At 39.8% G+C, this 22,149-nt stretch overlaps 1 long non-coding RNA gene across 1 annotated transcript; it reads right to left on the reverse strand.

Annotated features, from left to right (window-relative positions):
- Positions 1 to 16,101: 16,101 nt before the first annotated feature.
- LOC121020581 (uncharacterized) lies at positions 16,102 to 19,595 on the reverse strand. Its single transcript, XR_005786209.1, has 3 exons — positions 19,485 to 19,595; positions 16,355 to 16,542; positions 16,102 to 16,146 (listed from the first exon to the last, which is right to left on the reverse strand). It is a non-coding gene; the product is annotated as an uncharacterized LOC121020581 (long non-coding RNA).
- Between the last annotated feature and the right edge of the window lie 2,554 nt (positions 19,596 to 22,149).

A 22,149-nucleotide genomic window follows, 5' to 3' on the forward strand; every position in this document is an offset into this window, starting at 1 on the left:
GGACTTATCAGATAAGTACTTTAAAACAGGTGTAATAAATAATTAAATATTATAAACATTCTCAAAGATGTAAAGAAAAGCATGAAAACAATGAGAAAAGGAATAAAGCAACGAAGGCCCAAATGGAACTTCTAGATATAAAGAATACTTATCTGAAAATAAAACACACTAATTTTATGAAAGTCACGATCAAAAATACACTGGATGGGATTAATTAAACTATGCCTTCCTCCTAAAAAAAATTCAGTGGGTTTGAGGATATAGCAATAGAAACCATCCACACTGAAGCAGAGAAAGAAAAAAAGATTAAAAAAAAATAAACAGAAGCTTAGTGACTTGTGAAAAAACATCAGGAAGTCTCTTATATGTATACGGGTTCCTGGAGAAGCAGGACCATAGTGGGAAAGGGAGCAAAAAAAAATTTTTTTTTCAACGTTTATTTATTTTGGGGACAGAGAGAGACAGAGCATGAAGGGGCGAGGGGCAGAGAGAGAGGGAGACACAGAATCGGAAACAGGCTCCAGGCTCTGAGCCATCAGCCCAGAGCCCGACGCGGGGCTCGAACTCACGGACCGCGAGATGGTGACCTGGCTGAAGTCGGACGCTTAACCGACTGCGCCACCCAGGCGCCCCGGGAGCAAAAATTTTTAAACAAATAGCTGTGAAAAATGTTACAAATCTGATGAAAAATGGAAATCTATAGATGTAAGACTCCAACAAAAACTGAAGTAGAATAAGCCTAAAAATAATTACATTAAGCACATCGTGCGCATTTATGAAAAAACAGCGATAATGAGAAAAATCATACAAGCAGCCAGAGAAAAACAAAGGCACATAATGTGCAGAGGGATAAAGATCAGAACAACAGCTGAATTTCAGAAACAGTGTCAGCCAGCAGGTAGTGGAACAACATTTGTGAAGAACTGCAAACCCAAAATGAACACCTATCGGAGTAGAAATTTAGAGCCAGTAAAGAGCAAGCCGAGAAGCTACTTCCCCTATCCAGCAACCCACCTGCAAATCAGGGGTGTTACTGCATAGAAACGTGCCTCTGTCTCTGTCTCTAGCTGCAGAGCAGAAACACAGAGGTTTTGCCCAGGGGAGAGTCAGACCATAAGAAGAGACAAGCGCTACAGCTCTCATTGAGGGAACTGACTTTATCCAGGAGACTCAAGCCTAAGGGCGCTGTTGAAATCAACACGGATTTTGGTGGTAAGCAGTTAAGAGGAGGAAGGGAGCCCCATGATAGCAACATCCAGTTAGAAGTTTCACAGAGAGAGGCTGGGGAAAGAAAGACCTAACAAGAACCCTCCTGGGGTTGAACAAGACTCAATGCCTGGGCTTGAATACTCCTGAAAAAAAAAAAAAAAAGGCCTGAATAAGAACGTGGAAAAGTGTGTGACCCCAAAAGTTGTGGAGAACAATAGAATAATCAGCCAGAAAGTGGTGGAGGCTAACTGCTGTTGTAATGTCAGTAGAGGCAGACAAACCGGAAGCTTAACAGGGAGATCAAGGAAGAGACACCTTCAAAAAAGAGAGCCCTGCTAAACCACTGTCATCCCAAGGTGACTGAATGCATGCCCAAGGCTGCATCCTCTGAGAAATAGCAGAGGCTGCACAGTGTAGAAGAAATACACTCCACTGAAAGGGTCCAGCCAAATCAATAAACAAATAAAGAACTAAATGAAACAACAGAAGTCCTGGGGGTGGTGTGGTAGCCAGAGTTGCCAAGGTATAGTGTCTAATCTGTCCCACGTTCAGCGAAAAATTACAGGAAATGCAAGGAAACAGGAAAACTGTCACCCACACTGAGGGAAGAAAGAAGAAAACAGAAACTGCATTTGAAAGGGTCCAGATGTCAAAAACTTTGGAGCAGTTATTACAAATACGTTCAAAGAACTCAAGAAAACCACACTTAAAGAAGTAAAAGAAAGCATGATAACATCTCAGCATATAGAGAATAAAAATAAGAGGATAGAAATTATTATTATTTTTTTATTTTTACTTTTTTTAGAGAGAGAGAGTACAAAGAGGGGAGAGAGGCAGAGGGACAGAGAGAAAGAATTGGAAGCAGGATCCACACTCAGTGTGGAGCCCGACACGGGGTTTGATCCCACAACCCTGGAATTATGACTTGAGCCGACATCAAGAATCGGATGTTCAACCAACTGAGCCACCCAGGTGCCCCATGGAGGATAGAAATTATTAAAAAGAACAGTAGAAATTCTGGAGTTAAAAAATGCAATAGCCATAATGAAAAAAATCCATTAATTATTATTAATGGCAAATGCAGGAAAAGAGGGAATAGAACTTCATAGAAATAACATTTCTATATCTCACTGGAATTATGTTAATAGAAATCTAAAGTCAATTCTAATAAGTTAAGATGTATAAGCCTAGAGTAGTCACTAAGAAAAAAGCTCAAAAAATGTGAAAGATTATGAAAGGAATCAAAATGTTACACTAAAAAATAATGCAAAAGAAAGTAGCAAAAGAGGAATAGACGGGTAAAACCAGAGAAATATAGAAAATGAAAAACAAGATGGCAGATGTAAATAGCAAAATGTAAGTATCGACAATGACATTAAATGTGAATAGGATAAACAATATAAGTAGAGATTTCCAGACTGGATTGAGAAAAAAACAAAACAAAACAAAAAAACAACCCAAGATCCAACTATTTGGTGTATATAGGAGACACATGTTAGATTCAAAGATACAAACAGGCTGAAAGTGAAAGGATAGGAAAAGGGAACATCACACGAATAGTGACCATAAAAGAGCTGGAGAAGCTATATAATTTCAGACAAAATAGACTTTAAAACAACCTATGTACTAGAGATTAAGAGGGACATTAACAATGATAAAAAGGTCAATCTATCATGAAGATATGACAATTACAAAAACATATGCCCCTAACAACAGGGCCACAAAATACGTGAAGCAAAAACTGACAGAATTGAAGGAAGAAAGAGTCAATTCAACAGTAATAGTTGGAGCTTAACTATTCCACTTTCAAAAATGGAAAGAACAACTGGGCACATGATCAAGGAAATAGAAGACTTGGAATAATACTGTAAATAAACTAGATCTAATAGACCACCCGACAACAACATAGCATAAATCTTCTAAAGTATGCATGGAACTCCATTGTCGATGGGATTTTAACATGGTGCAGCCACTTTGGAAACAGCCTGGAAATCCCTCAAGAGGTAAAACATGGGGCTACGAGGTTAGCATATGGTCCAGCAATACCACTCCTATGTAGGTATCCAAAACATATGTCCATACAAAAACTTGCTCATAAATGTTCATAGAAACTTTGTTCATATTAGCTAGAATATGAAAATAATCCAATAGAATATAGTCCATCCATACAATGAAATATTATTTGGCAAACAAACAAACAAACAAATTGAAGTGATGATTTGTGTTACAAGATGGATCAACCTTGAACACATTATGCTAAGTGAAAGAAGCCGGTTACAACACAAAAGACCACATGCTGTATGATTTCATTCATACGAAATGTCCAGAATAGGCATATTTATAGAGACAGAAAGTAGCCTACATCTTAGGGAGCTGGGAGGAAATAATGTTTACAGAGTCTTTGGTGTCGTGATGAAAATGTGCTAAAATTGACGGTGATGACGATCACACAATTTTGCGAGTGTACTAAAAACCATTAAATTGCACAAAGTGAGTGAATTATATGGCATTGAGTGATATCTTAATAAAGCTGTGAAGAAATATTTAAAATATCTTATTCTCCTGGACCAGCCTTATGATGAGGTATTGGCTAACGAGGTATAAGGGGTTTCTTGTGAAGGACTTTATTCTCAAATAAAATTATAAAACTCCTTCAGAAGAAATCCCGTTTCCTCTAAGACTTTTTCCCTGCCTTGAATTTTTATGTGATAGCACAAACTGCAGCAGTCACCTTGTAACCATGAGGCAAGAAGCATGACGATGAAAGCCAACCCACTAGAGATAGTGGAGGAAAAGTGTAGAACCTCAATGAGTAGCCTCAATGAGTAACCGGGCCAGAGCCTGCTACCTATCTCCATTCTACATCTTGTTATGTGAAACCATCCCGAAGCTGGTTTTCCTGTTAGTGGAAGACCAGTGCATTCCTAGCTGATAAGAGAACAGAAGGTAAAAGGTTTATGTAAGGAAATGGGTAATACCCACTGAATAACTCCATTAACCATATAAATAAGAAACTAACGTTTCCTCGATTTGGACTTCATACCAGGGACTTTTATGTATGCGGAGGTTGTTCTATTTAAACTTTACAACAATCACATGGAGTAGTTATAAATATCTTCCATTTATAGATGAAGAAGCTAAGGTCCATAGGGATAAATAACTTGTAGAAAATCATAGCAAGGAGCAGAGAGGAATTTAAACACTAGTTTGTCTGACTCTAATGGCTATGCTATTTCTATTCTTGTATACTTTTACTTTGTGCTACTGTTAGGCTTTGTTTTGTGCACAAACCAAGGTCTCATCACTACTATGTTCACCTCTCAATATTTATCCGTATTTTCTATCAGGAATTTTTTTCTTTTCTTTTCTTTTCTTTTCTTTTCTTTTCTTTTCTTTTCTTTCTTTTCTTTCCTTTTCTTTTTTCTTTCCTTTTCTTTTCTTTCCTTTCCTTTTCTTTCCTTCTCTTCTCTTCTCTTCTCTTCTCTTCCCTCTCCCCTCCCCTCCCCTCTTCCTTCCCTTCCCTTTTCTTTTCTTTTCTTTTCTTTTCTTTTCTTTTCTTTCTTTTCTTTCCTTCTCTTCTCTTCTCTTTTCTTCTATTCTCTTCTCTTCTGTTTTCTTTTTTTTTGAAAACCCTCTCCAAATTTCTGCCTCATTTTTAGTGTCTTAGCTGAGTCATATAAACTGGTAAGTCAGTACCTTAGCAACCAGCTCTACCACAGAATCAAATATAAGATCACTTATGTTACAGAACTTTGAGTATTAAAAATATTCGCTTCCAGCAGAAAAAAAAAATTTAAAATTCACCATCTCTCCTAGAGGAGACTATTTCCAATTAAAATTTAAACGGAAATTGTGGCTTTTGTGACTCAAAATTTGATTTGAAGGCAAATTTTATTTTACTCCAGAAAAAATTAATCTCTTTATTAGACATAAGTAAGATAAACTCCTAGAAGATTTAGAAACTACAAAAAGAGTAGTCTAAAGAAAAGGTTTACTCAAATTTTCACCTCTAACAAATAATGTTTGTTTTTTTTTTTTCAACGTTTTTTATTTATTTTTGGGACAGAGAGAGACAGAGCATGAACGGGGGAGGGGCAGAGAGAGAGGGAGACACAGAATCGGAAACAGGCTCCAGGCTCTGAGCCATCAGCCCAGAGCCCGACGCGGGGCTCGAACTCACGGACCGCGAGATGGTGACCTGGCTGAAGTCGGACGCTTAACCGACTGCGCCACCCAGGCGCCGCTAACAAATAATGTTTTAAAATATTTCCTTCTCATCTTTTTGCTCTGCCATGCTTAAATTTGTATAGCTGTGATCCACAATTTTCTAACATTTGTACAATTTTGCACGCCACTTTATTACTGTTTATTATTTGTCATATCATCGGTATGTTTATACATGGCAAGTTTATACAAGATATCCATTCTTTCTTTTCTTCTTTTAAGCTGCCAAAACACTTCCTAAATATTTAAGAATGAATGGTAGTCTTCAAAATGCTTGTTAAATAGGAATACTTATAAATATTTACTTATTGACCACAGCTGATAAACTCCTCTCTCTGAAGCTTAGATATTTTTAGGCATCCTTTTTGTTTAAATGGCTTTGTATATGTTACAAAGGAGAAAACAGAATGTAAAAAAGGAAAAGGAAAATGGACAGTTAACGGAGATTTCTCCTGCGGTAACTTTGAGTACTCCTTCCCACAAGTGGACCCCAGGATAATCACAGGAAAATGGTTGAGGCCGTTTTACCTATTGCTAGAATCACATAGAAAGGACAACAGAAGGTTGAGTCACAAAATAATCCTTCTTTAGAGTATGAATCTTCCTCCATTACCCCAAAGCATGTAGATTATAATTTAGTCATGGTGCATAATGTTGAATAAGGAACATTATGATTTCCTAACTGGTGTGGCATGACGTTGTGGAAATTTTCAGAATTTTTTTTTCTTTTTTTTTGCAGAGCGAGATGTTTCTAAGCAAACTGGAAAGAGGATTGAATATGGATTGTGTTTGTATATAGGTGTGTACGCATACCTGTGGGCATTCCTGCACGAATTGATTTGAATGCCGTAGGAAGTGGTGACGGAACCCCCTTTCTTCTTTGGCATTCACATGTGGGTTATAATCCGGAGATGAATGTTAATAACATTCTAGAACTTACCCTTTCAGTTAAGAACCTTACATACATACCTGTGCATTTTTCTAGATGTCATTTTTCTAGATATATACACACCTATATATTTAAATATAGATAATTACACACATAATTTTATGTGTATTATATAATATGTGCTGCATGTAATTCATGCTATTTCAATTATATCGTACTGAATTTTAAAAGTTAGTCATTGCTACCCTGTCGCAGAATCAAATTAATTAACATGCAGAAATTTGGGGATAGACATGATCTTGACTTACTCATAAACAAGGAAGTACTTGATGGGAGTATGGCAAGTCAGGCTGAAGAAATTGGGTGAGGCAATAAACCCTAAAACAATAGATATTATTTATTAAACTGGTTTTTAAAGATTCATTCCTGTATCTTTATAGTTACCATGGCCAAATAATCTTCTGAATATCTGCAGACTCCGGGCAGATAAAAGGCAAGGGTAAAGAAAAGTTAATAAAGAATAACTTCCGGCTGCTCAGAGAGGAGCAGTTGGCAGAGAGTTTTCATCACATGATTATTATACTCAGAAGGTCCATGTTCCTTGTCAGCATTCCCACTGAAAGGGCTAAACATAAGGCAGGGCATGGGAGGGAGGAAGGAAGTCCTCTGTGCCATACCATCAACCTCCACCCATTTCCCACCTTCCTCCATGATCTCCTCGTGTCTCGTGATGGTGATTCACCTGTTTCTGGTGGGCACTCCCATAGTTTTGCTTCAGTTTTTTTTTCCTATCTTCTACGTATCAACTTTCCCCTTAGAGGTCTGTATCTGCTTCTACTTCCAAGGTGGGTAAGTAGTTAATGGAATACACATATCTGCATTGATCTCTTAAGGGGACTATGATGGCGAGATTGCCTCCTGCCTCTCATCATCTGAATTTGAAACCAGTCCCAACTCCTTTTTCCCTTTAATTATCCTCACCCTTGATCGTTCATCACATCTTTTTAAAATTTCTCTTGACCTTTCCTCTTTCACCATGGCTTGTTTAGAAGTGCGTTGTTTAGCTTAGGGCTCTTACATATTTTGATATCTTGTTTATTGATTTGGGTTGATTCCCTTATGGCTAAAGAACACACCGTGTGTGATTTCATGGTTTAATCACCTCCCATTCATCCCATTGGTGAAGGAGGGACTCCTGCTCTAGGGTTAAGTTGATAGCCAAACTCATGACACTAGACACTGGACGGATGAGAAGGTGAGATTGACAGCAGTTTGTTAATCACATATACTCACAGCCTGGAGGAGGAGGACACTGGGGTTGCATTCAGGAGCAGTGTAAACAACCAGTGGCTGTGGGAGGCAGGCTTTGTAGTATCAAGAAGATGAGGTGCTTCCCACAGAAGAATGTGATTGATTGAAAGTTATTGTTTGAATAATTCCATGGTGGGCAAGGAACTGAAACCTGCCACTCAGGGATATGCAAGAGCTGCAGCTGTTCCCCTTGATAAGAATGGTTGTTTGGCTAGGCGATCTTATCCACAATAACACAGTGGGGAGGGGAACTTGTGGTTAGGCCAGATGAGGCTTTCTTGATTTCACCAGATGTCAAAGCAGAACAGAATATTGGGCCTTAATTTTAGTCCTGACACCACATTTTGATTACATTTGTTGAGGTCTGTTTTATGGCTCAGGACATAGTCTATCTTGGTCCGTGTTCCACAGACACTTGAGATGTGTCTTCCACTGTCATTAGGGGAAGTGTTCTATAGATGTCAATCAGATTCTGTTGGCTGATGGTCGATGGTATTGCTGAGCTCATCAGTATCCATGCTGGTTTCCTGTCTAGTTGCTGTATTCAATGTTGAGATAGAGGTACTGAAACTTCTACTTACAACTGTGGATTTGTTTCTTTCTCTTTTCAATTCTATCAGTTTTTGCTTTACATATTGTGCAGCTCTGCTTTTTGGTGCAGACACATTTAAGATTATTATGTCTTCTTGGGGTGCCTGGGTGGCTCAGTTGGTTAAGCATCTGACTTCAGCTCAGGTCATCATCTCACAGTTTGTGGGTTTGAACCCCGTATTAGGTTCTGTGCTGACAGCTCAGAGCCTGGAGCCTGCTTTGGATTCTGTGTCTCCCTCTGTTTCTGCCGCTCCCCTGCTTGCTCTCTCTCTCTCTCTCTCTCTCTCTCTCACACACACACACACACACACACACACACACACACACACACAAACATTTAAAAAAAGATTATAATGTCTTCTTGGTGGGTTGAAACTCTTATCATTATAAATATCCCTTTCTGTCTCTGGTAAATTTATTTTTTATTTTTTATTTTTTGCTCCCCAGTCTACTTTATATGACATTCATATAGCTACTTCTTCTTTTTAAAAATATTTACATGATAAATCTTTTTTCCATTATTTTACTTTCAACATGACTAACACAGTTATATTTGAAGTGAGTTTCTTATAGGTAGCGTATAGTTGGGTGAAGTCTTTATTCATTCTGCCAGTCTCTGTCTTTTAATTGGTAGACCTTGACCATTTACATTTAATGTGATTGTTGGTAGATTAGGGCTTCAGTTTGGCATTAAATTTTTTGTTTTCTGTTTTCTCTCTCTCTTTCATTTCTGTGTACTTTTTTCCAGATTCCTGTGGGAATTGAAACCTTTTTTTGAATTCATTCTATTTATAGTATTTATAGGTATGTCTCTTTGTAAAGTTTTTTTTTTTTCAGTGATTGTTCAAGGTAGAACATTACACATATAAAACACATAACTGGCATCACCATCTTACCAGTTTGAGCGAAGTGTAGAAATCTTCTTTGACATTCCTTTACCCATCCCCATTTATAATATAATTATCATAAATATTTCCTCTACAAGTGAAACTGTGCCATAATTTTTGCTTCAATGCCCAAACATGATTTAGAGGACTTAAGAGAAGAAGTCTATTGTATTTGCCTCTGTTTTTACTTACTGCTTTCTTTCTTCCTCCCTGACATTCCATGATGCCTTTTTTTATTTGCTCTTTGTTTAGACAGTTTCTTTTAGCCATTCTTTTAGGATAGGTCTGCTGACAACAAATTCTCTTAGTTTTTCCTCAGCTGAGACTGTCTTAATTTTCTTTTTATACCTTAAAATATTTTCACTAGAGATAGGATTCTGAGTTGACAGTTCTTTACTTTCAGCACTCACAAAATGTGCCAATTCCTTCTGGCTTCCTTAGTTTATGGTGAAAAATGTACATTCATTCCAATTGTGCTTCCCCTGTAGGTAAGGAGTTGTTTCTCTTCTTTGGAATCTGTAGGTTTATGTCTTTTGCCAAAGTTTGAAAACTTGCAGCCATTATTTCATTGAGTATTTTTTCAGTCCCACCTTATTCTCTTCTCTTTCTAGGATTCCATTGCCACACATGTTAGGTCTCCTGTAATAGTTCCACAGATCCTTGCTTTGCTCATTTTTTTTCCCCTCAGTGTATTTTAATGCTTAAGATAGGGTAATTTCTTTTTTATATTCAAGTTCACTGACTCTTTCTTATGTCCCTTTCATTCTTCTGTTGAGCCCATTCATTAAGTATTTCTTATTGCAGTTACTATATTTTCTGTTCTAGAATTCTCCATTTTATATCTACTTTATATCTCCTGCTTCTTTGCCGAGACTTTCTATTTCTCTGCTGATACTATTTTTTCATTTGTTTTAAGCATGCACTTAATTGCTGGTTGATAAATTTTTATGATGGCTACTTTAAAAACTCTGTCAAATAATTTTAACATCTCTGCCATTTCAGTGCTGGAATCTATTGATTGTATTTTTTTTTTTTTAATTCAACATGAGAGCTTTCTGGTTCTTGGTATGATGAGTGAATTTATATTGTAACTGAAAGATTTGAGTATTACGATATTAGGGATCTTTTTTAAACCTTTTATTTTAGCTGGCTTTTTCTGACACCACTTTGGAAGGGAATGGGGGGGTGTCCCTTGTTACTCCAGGTGGTATAGAAGTCCATGTTTTCCACTCAGCCTCTATTGACACCCAAGGGAAGAGACTTCTCATTATTGCTGGGTTGATGGGAGTTCTGGCTTTCCGCTAGTCTTCTACACATACCATTTTGGTTACTAGCTGAGAGGAGAAGGAATGCTTCATTACTGCTCCCCATGAGATTTCCACTGCCACCCTGGATGGGAGTAGTCTCATTAGCGCTGGGTGATAGTAAAATCCTGACTCTTATCTGGGGCTCCCTCTGACACCACCCTATAAAGAAGGAGGAGAAGGGGCGCCTGGGTGGCGCAGTCGGTTAAGCGTCCGACTTCAGCCAGGTCACCATCTCGCGGTCCGTGAGTTCGAGCCCCGCGTCGGGCTCTGGGCTGATGGCTCGGAGCCTGGAGCCTGTTTCCGATTCTGTGTCTCCCTCTCTCTCTGCCTCTCCCCCGTTCATGCTCTGTCTCTCTCTGTCCCCAAAATAAATAAAAAACGTTGAAAAAAAATTAAAAAACAAGAAGGAGGAGGAGTGCCTTGTTACTACAGGATAGGATTGGAAGTTCAAGTTCTCCATATGGTCTACACTGGCACCTCAAAGAAGGCACTCACTAGTGACCATTGGGGATGAAAGTTCTGGCTCCCTACTAAACCTTCTCTGCTATGACCCTTGTAGGTTGTTGGAGCATTTCACTATAGCTTGACAAAGATGGAAATTTAGGTTCTCAACTTAGCCTTTTCTGGTGGGTATGGGGTGTGGCCACAGTTTTTGTTCCACCCTGTGGTATTTGGCTATAGTAGAGTGGTTTTTTCCTAAAAGTTTTCTATATTGCTAGAGTACCTCTTTTCTGATCCTTTGGAACAAGAGACTAGGATTTTGTTGGGGCTTCAACAATTTTGTTCAATGACAGTCCTGGCTAATTGGCTTTTCTAGTGCCCAGTTTGGGACACGTAGGGCACAAAGAAAACCTAGGGAACTTACCATCATGTCATTTCTCAGGTCCTGATTCCTAGCTAGTCTGCCTCTTCTCTCCACCTTCCAGAGTCTCCTTATGTTTGTTTCATATATAACGCCCAGGGGTTTTAGTTGTATTTAGTGGCAGGAAGAAAGAAAATATGTCTACTCCACCTTTGGGGGGGAAGCATCCCATCAAGTCTTTCTGATTCTACCACCTAATCACAGGAAGTCTTTGATTATCACAAGCATTTGTACGAATTCCCCAGTTCTTGAGTACATAATAATTATAAACACAGCACACTATCAAATATATCTAATATTTTAACATTTGAAGTATTAGGTATTATATATAACATATTTGTATTAGATACAAGACACCATAAAATGTAGTATCTATTCTTTATTGCATATATATATATATATATATATATATATAATAATACAAAATCCACTATTGTGGAAGTCATGAAAAGGTGTTGCTGAGGTGTTCTGCACCCAGACAACATGATATCTGAGGGACCCCACTGATTCCCTCTGAACCCACTCCCACATTTAAAACCAAGGCCATGTTTCCCGTAGGCTGCTCCCAGACATTGATTGAGCACATGGGGGATACTAACCAATGCAGACCCATTCCTGTGATACTTGGGACTCTCCTGACTGGTGACGTTGACTCAAGGAGTCCTTATCAGCCTGGCTGAATTTTTCTTGGAACTTTGTTACACTCTGAGATTCTTCTTACTCGGTTTGCCTTCCTTCCCTCTCGCCTTCTCAGGTGTCATACCTGCACTGTTGGAAGACTCTGCCTGTCCACCCTCGTTCTTTTCCCCTTTCTTGTTCACGGACATTTCCATCATGCATCCTGGCATACTTTTTTTTTTTTTTTTGAAGGACTCTGATGTTTTATATACCTAGATCTAACTCTATAATCTAGGGGTGCTTGGGTGGCTTAGTTGGCTTCTGACTCTTGATTTAGGCTCAGGTCATGATCTCCCGGTTCGTGAGTTCAAGCCTGGTGTAAGGCTTTGCATTGACAGCATAAAGCCTGATTGGGATTCTCTCTCTTCCTCTCTCTCTGTCCCTCCCCTGCTTGTGCACTCTCTCTCAAAATAAATAAGTAAACTTAAAAAAAGTCTATAATCTAAATCTAGATGTAGGTATAGAAATAGATGATTTCTACATACATAATACGGCATAATACATAATACTGTGTGTATATATATATATGTGTTATGCAGGACAGTTCCATAATCACCAGTTATCATTGAGATGACAGTTTTGGAGGGGGCAGCAGGGACCATATAGCTCACCGATAGCCAAGCAACTACTTCTCGTATATGAAACCACAGTATGGTTCAAATTAATGCTCCTACAATACTACAAATTCTTGTGTCATCAACTTCACAGTTAATCATAAAGTTTTGAAACAACAAAGGCCTTCCTAGCTTTGCCCAATAGAAATTCCTGCAAATGTAGATACATCCTTTATCTTCACTGCCCAGTAAGGTAGCCACTAGCTAGGTATGGTTGTTGAACACTTGAAATATGGCTAGTGGGGCTAATGGAATTTTGAGTGTTATTTAATTTTAATTCATTTCAATTTGAATTTAAGTAACCACACGTGGCTCATGGCTACCATACTGAGCGGTGAAAGCTGTGGTATTTCACGGATACTTACTCTGCCTCCTTCCCAGTGATCACCGACTGAGGTCAAGGCCTTCATCCACACACGCCTGGACCATTCAACATAGTAGCTTTGTAAATCTTGTCCATGTTTCCCCTCTCCTAATGCCCACTTAGTTGCCAGTAGGGTGTTTGTTCTAAAACCCCAAATCACGTCACTTCCTCAATACAAAGCTAGGGATAGCGGGCCTTACTCAATTGCTGTTTTCTCTCCCTTTTTGCTACACCTGGGACTATACACACCCGGCAGCTGTTAGGCCTGATAAATGTCTGTTGGGAGAAGAATGAACATATTTTAACAGCAGGGCATTCTGGAGATAGCTTGCCTTAAATTACCTTAATTTTGGGGACTTGGGGACATGTGGCAAGATAATGAAGGTGTCTTTTTAGCAGGTGATCCAAACAGGTGCCTGCCTCCAGTGCCCTTACGCTCACTCTCAAAGGCAGAATCTTTATGTGACTTATTACATTCTGGGGAGCAAATCATCTTCCCCAGCCTCCCCCAACTGTCATCAACACAACGGTCAGGGGGAAAGACAGGAATTTCTGGACCTCTCCCAAAGTGACCCTCTGTGAAACACCACTGTGGTTAAATGCTAACAAATAAGATCCTCAAGGAGGAAAGATCACACTTGTGAAACATTAGATGCCACTTTTCAACCCAGCGAATCACTGTATTAACAAATCCACTGTTTTTCTTAGTAAAGCTCTTTCCTTTCTTCCCAAGGCAAAACATGACTGGAAGGAAAATCATCACGAGCAAAGCTTATTTAATTCAAAGGTGATCTTTGTCATAAGAAATATTTTGCGTATTGTCAGTATTCCCGCGTCTCAGAGACAAACACACACACCCAACCAGCTTTGAGCGTCTGTTTGAACGTAGCAGGTCTCAGATGCGCCCATGCGTTTTTCTCCCCTCCTCTCCTCCCGCAGCCTCCTGTTTTCATGCTATCAGTGGATCTTCCCACCAGACAACACTCCCTCCCTCCGATCACAGTCTCCTCTATGGGAGATGCACTTGGTTTCTCAGCTCAGTGAACTCTCCCTGTTTCGGCGAGGAAGATTTAATTGCAGGGTTTCACATTTTCAGAGAAAATGTTTAGACTGGGAGGGATCAGCCATATTAGCGAAATGTGGTTTGCGCAAAAATAAGTGGCATAAACCCCCTGCCTTTTGCTGGCAGCAAACTCAGGAAGGAACTCTGGCTGTTATTGAAATAATCCGTAGGTGATTACTTTTTTTTTTTTTTTTTTCCAAACAAGTGCTCGATTCACTTGGAATCTAGTTGTTAGGCTTGATGCATGGTAAAATGAACCTGCAGTCGCATTTGTGGTGCCCATGCATGTGATAAGATAATCCCATAACTTACTTGCTGTAAAGTTGGCCCCTATATATTTTTGCACGCAGCAATAACCTCAAATTATTTCGCGACTTGCCGTTAGGACTCCGACTATTCTGAATCCTTGGCCTTGCGTTACCATCAGGGACAAAGTCGTACTGTTTTAATTCAGCTTAGACATGAAAGATGATCTGAGGATGATGACGATGCTTGTCCTTTCCTTGACCAGACGCTAAGGAAGTCACTTGTCTAATAATGTGAACTACCAACTACAGGAAGTAAGATATCACCTGCAGTGGCCTGTTTATGGGGAACACATACCATCTGCCATCATACAGCAGGCTTTCATCTTCCGTGCTGGTCCATCAACATTGTGTGCACATCACCACCCTTATGCTTCAGTTCAAAGCACAGAGTCCCCCAACTTGGTTTCCCACCGTCCTTTAATTTCGTATCGTGGCTGCACAGCAAAGCCCAGGTTCTCTTCTGCCTTTAAAAAGGCCCAGTGGATGTTCCTTTCCTCCTCTGTTAGAAACCGGATGTGCTTATTGGCAGGCTGAAGCATATAATGCAGCCATGTATACATTTATTTCCGACGTGAATGTCTTTACTTGGTGCGTTTTGAAGAGAGCAAACTGTTGCACCGGGCAGATTAATGGTTTCCTTGTCAACGGGACAGTGATGTAGAAGGTTTGTAATAAGGGCAGATGCATAAAATCTCTGCATAGTTGAAAAAAGCCAGATACGAGAGTCACACTCTCTGATTCCATCTGTACAGAGTTCAAAACGAAGAAAAAAGAACCCCAAGTGTTGGAAGTCGGGGTAGTCGCTCCTCCTGAGAGGCTAGCCCTGGAGAGGGCATGGGGGAGGGTCTGCTGGGTACTGAGACTGTCTTGTTTCTTGATCTGAATTACAGTCACCTGGGCGTGGTCATTTTGTGACAATGTATGGAGCTATACACTTACCCTTTGTGTTTTTATGATGCACTTTTAAAAATTGTTTTTAATTTTGTTTTAACGTTTATTTAAACATTTTGAGGGAGAGACAGAGATAGAGCGCAAGCGAGGACGGGCAGAGAGAGGAAGGGAGACACAGAATCCGAAGCAAGCTCCAGGCTCTGAGCTGTCAGCACAGAGCCCATTGTGGGGTTTGAACTCATGAGCCGCGAGATCAAGACCTGAGCCGAAGTCGGACGCCTAACCGACTGAGCCACCCAGGTGCCCTTTTATGATAACACTTAAAAAAAAAAAAAAAAAAAAAAAAAAAAAAAAAAAGTTTATTTATTTATTTATTTATTTGGGTTTTTTAATTAAAAAAAAATTTTTTTTAATTTTTAAAACTTACATCCAATTTAGTTAGCATAGAGTGCAACCATGATTTCAGGATTAGATTCCTTAGTGCCCCTTACCCACTTAGCACATCCCCCCTCCCACAACCCCTCCGGTAACCCTCCCTTTGTTCTCCATATTTATGAGTCTCTTCTGTTTTGTCCCCCTCCCTGTTTTCATATTATTTGTGTTTCCCTTCCCTTATGTTCATCTGTTTTGTCTCTTAAAGTCCTCATATGAGTGAAGCCATATGATTTTTGTCTTTCTCTGACGGATTAATTTCGCTTAGCGTAATACCCTCCAGTTCCATCCACGTAGTTGCAAATGGGAAGATTTCATTCTTTTGGATTGCCGAGTAATACTCCATGGTATATATATATACCACATCTTCTTTCTCCATTCATCCACCGATGGACACCTGGGCTCTTTCCATACTTTGGCTATCGTTGATAGCGCTGCCGTAAACATGGGGGTGCATGTGTCCCTTCGAAACAGCACACCTGTATCCCGTGGATAAATGCCTAATGAGAGTGCAGGCTGGGGAGGGGCAGAGACAGAGGGAGACAGAGAGTCACAAGCAGACTCCACGCTGTCAACGCAGAGCCTGACGTGGGGCTGGAACCCACCAAGCGTGAGATCATGACCTGGGTGGAAATCAAGAGTAGGACGCTTAACCACCTGAGCCACCCAGGTGCCCCTCTTATGATGTACTTTAACCAGAGTTGACATTTACACTAAAACATACCAAAAATATGCTGCAAATGGTCTCCGTCCAGGTCATCAGAATAGCATTTGTGGCTTTGACTCGAAAAGGGCCTGGGTTCGGAGCCCAGGACGCTATTGCTGTTTTTGACTGCTGAACATAAAAATGCGACACTCCGAGTGACCCGTCACCGTACTTTTTCTGAGAACATGAGCCGATTGCTTGTTTTCCTGGCACAGAAACATGAATAAAATGCGATGAATTCTCTAAAAAGTACTCTACGGCTCAGATAGCTCCAGGAAGAAACACCAGGGCCTCTGCCTACCAAGAGAGCCATTTTAAAGAATACGTACAGCCACCCTCAACCCAACTGCTACCAAACAGTTGAGCTGGAGGGGAAAAACCCACGCGCACTGCAAAACCCAAGAGCAGGAAGTCACAAAGCATGGGTAATGATATTTACTCAGAGCCGGATTCACATCCTACTTAACTCCACGGGAATTCTCAACAGTTGGTCTCGACAACTCCAGCAATTTTGAGGCTCATTAACCTATTTGCAGGTGCTCGGCTCTCTGAGCCGCCTGCGTTCAGAGAAATAACATTCTCAAAATTCTCTGACGCAGCCTGCCATCTCAGTCCAGAGGTAATCATGACGTTTCTCAGGCCTCTTAGCCGGGAAATGAAAGCTCTGGGTGATTCTGAAGTGGCGAGTTTTAAAATGAGTAATCCCATCTAACGTTTCATGTGAACCCCCACGGTAATCGGAGAGGAACATGGGTAAATAGTCCTCTTGAATGATTGGGTAAGCCATCCTAGGCTTTACTGAAAGAATTAGGCTGTGCTAAAACCCCCAAATATCTAAACCGTTTAGGGTAGACGAAAGAGAATTGGAGCATTTCATCATGTCCGTCTTTATTTCTTTAGGACACATGTCTGTGTTTTCCTGCTGAATCGCAAAGTGGGATCCCTGCGTTAAATTGTTCTGCCCAATCAGGCTAAGCCCTGGGGAGCCAGGCAACTCTTGTTCAGTGGATTCTATTACGGGTTGTCTTTGAGAATCACATTATTTCTAAAATGCAAGGGCTGCAAAATATTTTGCTGGGTCCGCTCCTTTTTGAGACATTTTAGGATTTGCAAATTTCTCTAAACCCCTTTTGCTACAAACAAAGCCTTGAATTCACCCTTCATGGTGGGGTCTCTGCTGCACTATAACTTTGTTATAACAAAGTCTTTCCCAGGATTCACAGGAATGAACTCCCTGGGCAGAGGCCAACACCAGCCGGCCTTACACGAACGTCCATGCTGCCCAGGGAAGGGTTGGAGGCAGTCTCTTGAATATTAATCACCATTCTGCTCTGTTTACAAGTCCGTCCTTTCTGAAAATCGCCTTACAAATAACCGTTCCCTCAAGATTATTTAAGAGCTAACTATTTTGATGTATTGAAATCTAGAGTTTGACCTGAAAATATATGGGCAGAAGTTTAGAGTATCCAGGACAAATCATTGGGCCATATTTTTGTGGCCTGGTAGGGAGGGTGGTCAACCATACTGTCTTTTCTTGTGGGGGGGGGAAAGAGGTATTCTCTTTCTTAGCTGAGCAAGACTGGGGCGTAGGTCTGCTGATGTCTTTCTGGACATGCTGCCACCAGCTCCGATCCCGCCTTGTCGCACACTTACTGTGGCAACTTCTAGCGCTCTTCTGGAAGTAAATAATTGACAAATCTGGGCAGTCACAGGGTTACCGAGGTTAACTGCAGTAGTACATATAAAGGTAGCATTGTATGCAGTCTTACAGACAATGCTCTGCTAAGATTCCTTGCTGGATTAACAGAAACGTTGAGAAGCTATTATGCCTTCATGTTGGTTTTCTTATTCGTGTAATACTGAGCCTACGTCCTGTACAGCTTTTAATATATTTAGCAGCACTAATTAAAGCAAAGGAGATGGAAAAATGTTTATCGCACTAAGAGAGATAGCTTTTGTTTTGTTCTAGAGGACAGTCTGAAATAGATTTCATCCAGTTTGCATCTTATTGGGTAGAATTGGACGTTGATGGTGCGAACAGAGATTCCGTTAAGCAGGGTGAAGCTCAGGATCCATGCCAAGGCGAAAATGACCACGTATATAACAGGACTGCCCCGCTTAGGAAGACAGAGAAATGATGTACGTGATATTGTAACTGAAGATGCTACACCCAAGGAACAGAAGAACTGAGGCTACCCACCTAAGCACCCAAAGACGTGCATGGCTGAAGGAATCAGCATTCCTGTCTACCAAACTCACTGCCTCCTATGTGGCGTAAATAGAACGTTTGAGTCTTTGGCTACTTGTAATGTAGACTAGTTATTTTCTGTCTATGGGACCCTCTGAGTATGTGGACCTATCTGAAGTAGGGGTACTCTGCTAGATAAAAAGTAAACTAATCATTGCCCTCAGATGAAATAACTTTGGCTTGAAGCTAAAGCAAAACCTCTCAGGCCATAAAAAATAAAGACTTACAGGGGGCCCCTGGGTGGCTCAGTCAGTTGAGCACCTCTTTGTTTTAGGTCAGGTCATGATCTCCTGGTTCATGAGATGGAGTCCTGCTTCAGGCTCTGTGCTGAAAGCAGAGAGCCTGCTTGGGATTCCCTCTCTCTCTCTCTCTCTCTTTTTCTCTCTCTCCCTGCCCCTCCCCTGTTCGTGCTGTCTGTCTGTCTCTCTCTCTCTCAAAATAAATAAAATAAAACTTTAAAAAAACCACCTTTAAAAAAAAATAAAGACCTACAAATGGAATATAATCTGGCTCCGGTGACTTTCCATCGCTTTCTTCCATGTTCTCTCTGTCCTGGCAATCAGAGCACCCTTATGGGTCCTTTAACACCTAAGCATGTCTTTCTCCAGGGTTCTAGTTGCCTCTGATGTTGCCCCTGCATGGACTTTCCCCTGTAGCCCCCTTTACTTACCTGGCTCATTTTTTCACTTTCTTCAATGTTTTGCGCACATGTAACCTCCGTGAGGGCTACTCTGCCCACCTATTTTGAATTACAGAACCTCCTTCAGCATATTCCACATCCCCTACTTCCCCATTGGTTGCACTCACCCCTGTGATGTGCTCTTAATTTTTCCTCGGAGCACATCCCGTATTCTAAAGCAACATAAAACTTAGTCACTATGTCAGCTTTAAATTGTTTACCTGTTCCCCACTCGAACTGAAGCTGTCAAAAAGCACAGATTTTGGTTTGTTTTGTCCACCGATGAGTCTGTAGGAACTGGTATGGTGCCCAACACAGAGCCGTTACTCAGTACATATTTGTTAAATGAATGAATGAATGAATGAACAAATGGGTGAATATTTTGGAGCATTGGTGAGGAGTTAGGTACATAGAAAACTGAGCAATGAAAAAGTGAGCTTATCACTATCATTGTCTGAAAGAGGAAAACAATCTGGGCTCAGAAACGAACAGTATTTATATAATCAAAATAATGTAAATGCTGAATATTGATTAAATATTTTATTTTTTTAAACTTATTTATTTTGACAGAGAGAGAGAGAGAGAGAGAGAGAGAGAAAGCACAAGCAGGGGAGGGGCAGAGAGAGAGGGAGAGAGAGAATCCCAAGCAGACTCCACGCTGGCAGCACAGAGCCTGACCCGGGGCTAGAACTCAACAAACCGTGAGATCATGACCTGAGCCGAAATTGAGTTGGTTGCTTAAGTGACTAAGCCAAACAAGTCCCCCTTAAACATTTTATCTTACATTTTATCTTTTTTTGGGAAAATGAGATAAGAGGAAAAGGTGAAGTTGACATAAGGGAGCTAATCCTGAACTACTGTAATAGAAAGGCAATAAATTATTCTAAAATTGATAAATGGAGAAATCTCAGAGAAAGCATGTTATTCAGCAGTATGAATGTAAATACCAGAGATAACAATGAAAAAGTTCAAAGTATTGTCTCTTGGGGCTTGGGGAAGAGTGGTGTTCATTATAAAATGTATTACTATTTGAGTGTGTATATATTACCTTGATAAACATAAAATGTCATAAAAAAGGAAATATTTCCCATAAGCACCTTTTACAGAAAGTACTACATTTCTCTCCAAATTCTTTTAAACTGTTCTCCTTGAAGAACGCTTTTAGATAATTATTCATATTTATTTGATGAAATATAAAATGAGATATCATGAAGTATTAAAACGATTGGATTGGTAAAACTTACAAAATTATTCTAAGTCAATTTCAGAGAGACTGGTCAAATATTTTTTAAACATTTTTTTTCAATGTTTATTTATTTTTGGGACAGAGAGAGACAGAGCATGAACAGGGGAGGGGCAGAGAGAGAGGGAGACACAGAATCGGAAACAGGCTCCAGGCTCCAAGCCATCAGCCCAGAGCCCGACGCGGGGCTCGAACTCACGGACCGCGAGATCGTGACCTGGCTGAAGTCGGACGCTTAACCAGCTGCGCCACCCAGGCGCCCCGGGTCAAATATTTTTAATGTGGGATGGATGTTTAGGTTTTTAAAATAATGTATTTATGGGGAAAAGTTTCAATTTGCTATTATTAGCGGAGATGCAGCTTAACATCCAAAGAAAGGAAAAGTAGATTAAAGAAAATCAAATACATCAGTTTGGAAAACACAAGGATTGCATTTTGGCTGAAAGTTACAATATCATTTAGGCCAATAAATTACTCATATTAGGCATACCTCTATACCACATATAAGAGCTTTATATACAACAAAACAAGCAATAACAATAATAAAATAAAAGTCACCACTCACAAATATATGCATAAACATAAATATGAAAAGAATTCATATATATTGTACTAAAGAATGTGTATATATATATAGTACTAAAGAATGTATATATGCATATATATACACACATACATATCTATGTATATAAATTCTTTTGTACATTGCTTTCGAGCACAGAAGACTAATACTCAAATTCCATCATTCAGAAGATATCCACATGGACCATGAGAAGACCTTGAGAGAGTCATCCAGAATGTCTGATTACCTGCACACACAATTTGGATGTGCTCAGAATTATAAGCCATCTAACAAATAGCATATTACTATCAACTGAGTCATTTAAATACTTACTGAGGCCATGAAAATGACCTCCAAAGAAACATTATATATTTACCTAATTATAATCATCTCTAGGGACACCTGGGTGGCTCCGTTGGTTACACTTCAGCTTTGGCTCACAATCTCACAGTTGTTGAGTTCAAGTCCTATATGGGGCTCTCTGCTGTCAGCACAAAACCCATTTTGGATCCTCTGTCTTCCTCTCTCTCTGCACCTCCCCTGCTCTTTCTCTCTCTCTCTCTCTCAAAAATAAATAATCATCTCTATATATGTGTGTTGAGATAGTTTGATTTCTTTCTAAATATTAGGCTAAACACATATACATGTGTATATATAGATACACAGGTATAGATATGTGAACATGATTATGGCAATATTAGGATACACATACATGCATATAATACCTAAGTATATTACTTTTAGTTGTTATCTAAGTAGTAGATTGGCATGAGATGTGACAGCTTGTAATTCAATCAGCCTGTGAGCATAATTTATGTACATAGATGTACATAACAGAGAATACAAATTATTTACGATAATAAATTATTTATGATGATTTCAATAGGTAGTTACAGGCTATTTTGTTATAAAATTAACATTTTTAGTTTTTAGCTTAAAAGGTATGGTGAGGTCTTTCAACTGTAGCCATGCAGAGCATGTAGCCTAGCAGAGCAACCATTGCCTAGTATTGCAACTGATGCTTTCTCAGTGCCTGACTCATAAAAGGAAGGGAAGAAGGAGAAAATGAAGGCTATGAGGG

The sequence above is a fragment of the Herpailurus yagouaroundi genome, unplaced genomic scaffold, assembly GCF_014898765.1.
Source record: "Herpailurus yagouaroundi ecotype Mexico unplaced genomic scaffold, PumYag 250, whole genome shotgun sequence".
Taxonomy (NCBI): domain Eukaryota; kingdom Metazoa; phylum Chordata; class Mammalia; order Carnivora; family Felidae; genus Herpailurus; species Herpailurus yagouaroundi.